The sequence below is a fragment of the Penaeus chinensis genome, chromosome 18 (genome assembly GCF_019202785.1).
Source record: "Penaeus chinensis breed Huanghai No. 1 chromosome 18, ASM1920278v2, whole genome shotgun sequence".
Lineage (NCBI taxonomy): Eukaryota > Metazoa > Arthropoda > Malacostraca > Decapoda > Penaeidae > Penaeus > Penaeus chinensis.
The window spans coordinates 23,163,024-23,166,960 of record NC_061836.1 but is presented as its reverse complement, the minus strand read 5'-3'; the positions used below and the strand labels follow the sequence as shown (position 1 = coordinate 23,166,960).

Sequence of the window (3,937 nt, the reverse complement as noted above, 5' to 3'; positions counted from 1 at the left end):
GCTTAAAGTGCTGTAATATGTATTTTAAGGTAGACTAATGGAGCTGCGGTATCAAGATGCAGCAAGAATTACTGTTTAGTCAATAGAGAAAATGAAACTCTTTGTATTGAATCTCCTTCAAGAATATCCTTCAACCATATCACTCCCATTTCTTTTCGATACAGGAAGACGTGTGCAATCATACCTTAGATACAAGTCGGTTTGAATACAACTGAACATATAATTGGCCCGTAGATGTTGCTTAAGGGATTAGATTTCAATTAAATTAAACGCATAAAGATTCTGATTATTAAATATGGATGTTCATATTTGATGAAACACCGGGACTGTGAAAGCGAATTTGGATGTTCAACGTCATTTTAGTGAGTTAGAAAATTCCAAATACACAGTGACCCACTCTCATCAAATCTGAACACTCATCTGTACATATATATATCTCATGGGTACTCAAAGAAACATTTTCTATTTTTATGTAGTTTTTTCCTCACAGTAAAGTTAAGTGTTCGAAATATTCTCCTCAGCGTCAGCTTCGACATTGATGTTGTTCCGCCAGTTTGTTTATCCTTCCGGGTTATTTTTCTTCTTCATGGTTCATTATTGTGACTTACTAGCGCATAAGTGTCAGAGTGTTTGGGGACAATAATGCAAGGTCAGATGTACACTGATCACGAGAAAATGCTGCTTGCTGATTGGGTGGAATGCTTAACCAATGAGCAAGAGGTATTTTCAAACTCAGCCGAGTTCAAACGTGTGTAACGGTTGGACAAAGAGTAACCTATAGCTGCCAATGTAATACTATACTCTTGCGTGTTAGAAGATAATCTCATTAATTATTCAGCTAACTAATCATTCATCATAACCACGGTTCCGATCTTCAGCTTATGAAATTAAACCATTTAAACGCACTGTCTATTTTTTATTTGTGCTTCGAGAAGCTATCAGAATATATTTACGTAATAAGACATATCAGATTTCGTGTGAAAACATTATAAATGTAGAGACATTTAAACCCTTACAATCCTTTGTGATTGTGATTTTAGCATTCTCATTCTCGGTGTATTTTTCTCATATCATGCCGTTTCTTCCCTTCATATCGTGATGTCTCTTTACTAATGTCTGTGGAGTCTATTTTCTTACAAACTTAGCCCTGATCGCGAGACTTCCTCCTTATTTACGAAGCCTCCAATGCCATAGAGCGATCTCATCTAGGACTCCCGTACATCCCTTTTCTCTTAGCGTAAGTGGCACTGTATCTTCTATCTTTAATTATGATAATACAATGTATGATTTAAAAAAAAAAAGATAATAAAACAGGAGAGACTTTATGCACAAAGCCAGCTTTTCATGTAGACTCTTCGACCCACAAGTGTATTTTTTTGGATCATGTATGTTGTATGTTGTATGATTTAAACGTATTACTCTAGATATCATGAAAAGCACTGCCCTTATCTTCCGCACTCTAATCATCCTCAACATTTACTTCTAACACCTACGCCTACCTCTAACACCTACCTCAGATATCAACCTCTGACAGTTGCCCCTAACATATTCCCCTTCCCTTCTGCTTTTGGATTCAATGAATACTTCTCAAGCTTACCTGCAGCATCTGTCCTCCAAGTCCAATGGCTCTTTTGTCAAAATCTCCTTCGAACATTTCCCCAAGAGGCTTCAGATCTCACATTTGCTCCTTTTCCGGAATCTTCGAACGCCCTCGTCGTTTCCCGCCAGCTTCTGCTACCCTCCTTTTACGCCTCAAACAAACACATTACACGTCTACATGAAGTATGCAGTGTTCCACTATTTCTCCCAAATCCTTTAACTTAACTTTGCCTCAACATGAGTAGCCTCACTCTATCTTTCCTCGACAGGCTGCTTTGAAGTGGTAATGACTTTGAGAAGAATATTATGTTTTAATATTATTGTAAGAATAAATCTAGGCCCAATCACTAAGAATATAAGACTCAAATTCTCAAATTCATGGAAGCGCTCTAAAACGGTGTCAACACATTGATTTACTTCAATAAATGTATATGATGTATTTTTACTAGTTTGCTTTTGAATAGTAATTCATACTTATGATTGCCTTGGCTCCAGCATATGGGCTACTTAAAAAAAAAATCCTGAGTAAAAAGATGCTGCACAGACTGGTTTTCAGGTTATTACGGTGACCAGAACTATATGAGACCAAAATATAGAGCTGGAGAAAGAACTTAAATGAAAACAGAATCTTCGAGATTCTTGAGATTCCTTTTGGGCCAAATTTACTTGTTTCTTAAATAAAACATATACAGAATAATAGCACAAACTTTCTTTAATCGGTGAAAACGATAATCTAATCCAATCCTTTAATTCAGTGACTCAGACTTTTTACCACTTCAAAATATTAATCCAGGCAAAGTCTGTTAAAGGCAGTGATATATATGTATATATATATATATATATATATATATATATATATATATATATATATATATACCTATATACATACATACATATATATACACATACATACATATACATATACATATATATATACACATATATATACATATATATACATATGTGTATATATATGTATATATATATATATATATATATATATATATATATATATATAAATATATATATATATATATATATATATATATATATATATATATAAATATATACACACATATACATATGTGTATATACATATATATATATATATATATATATATATATATATATATACATACTTACAAACGTACAGTATATATAACTGTTTTCTCAAACTCAGTACTCTCAATTAAGTTTCTTAGGTTCTGGTGTGTGTAACATCTTTGAAATATTTACCGCTAGATGGTTGCTGGTTCAATGTATTTTCAGCATTATATTTTATCCTTATTTCCTTCCCCTACTTAAATAGGGTCATTCAGGATGTTCCGAAATAACAACAACAGCAACAACAACAATATCAACCTTTGACCAGATAACGTCGCCGTAGGAAAAACTAAGATAGAAAAAAATCGCATAGCAGATGTTCAATAAATATAAATGATAAGTCGGTGATTTCCTTAATTCTATGATTATTAAGACATATCAGGTAAGCAATGTGTTATGGATGGCTAGCTCGTCATAGCACTGTTGAAATGCAGCACTTCATCTGATCATCAGGTTAATTTTTTTTTTTACCACAATACAGATGTTTCTCAGATGCTTCTAAAGCCTAAAGCTTCTAAACTGAACGGAGACAAAGTGGAGAAATAATTCACTGAAATATAAAGTCAATTTACCAGCTTGGAGACTAGAGATTATATTTGGAAGAGACGCGATTTGGAAGCATCCGTGAGACGTCCACCTTCATCCCTCATTGTAATCAAAACAACATGTAGTATATATAAGCCTATGTCAAAGTTATCATTCCATGTAATATTATTTTATTTTTTTCCTTTCTTTTCTTTCCCTTTTTTCCATATTTCAACGTCATGAATGGTTTACGTTTAAGAGCAACAAACTCTTAGAATATAGTTAAGTGTGACTAACTTCATAAAGAGGACTATTTTCCTTTTGTACTGATTTGTAACATGAAAAACGAGATTTTTATTGCACAGATTACTACTGCTTTGTACATATATGATGCATTTTTTGTCGCAGACTTTACGACATTCATGAAATTATACGTATGAATAATCCAATGGTTTTTAATTTCCTTGTGTGACTACTATTGTTAAAGTCATCGACTCAGAGAAAAGAAATGGAAGAGAAAGATAGCTGTTACATACACAAAACAAATATTAATGAAGCATGTATGCTGCGTGCAATATGGATATTTCATCAAAGAATACTACTGACCATTGTACAATAGACGTCAAAAAAAAGGTCATGAGGGAAATACAATATTTTATGTTAAACCAAGATGAGTCCCAGTAAAAAACAACATTGATCTAAACAAAAG

General features: G+C 33.0%; 1 protein-coding gene across 2 annotated transcripts in view; it reads left to right on the top strand.

Annotated features, from left to right (window-relative positions):
* Nucleotides 1-3,674, top strand: part of LOC125034572 (neprilysin-1-like) — a 10,173-nt gene extending 6,499 nt beyond the window's left edge. The window contains exons 9-10 of one of the 2 annotated variants that reach the window (XR_007115702.1): nucleotides 1-1,237; nucleotides 2,909-3,674. The exon at nucleotides 1-1,237 is cut by the window's left edge and continues 607 nt beyond it. The gene's annotated coding sequence lies outside the window, so the exon portion shown is untranslated. Of the gene's footprint in view, nucleotides 2,454-2,908 lie in introns of those variants that run through there. The other variant, XM_047626468.1, reaches the window with a different exon arrangement.
* The last annotated feature ends 263 nt before the right edge of the window (nucleotides 3,675-3,937 follow it).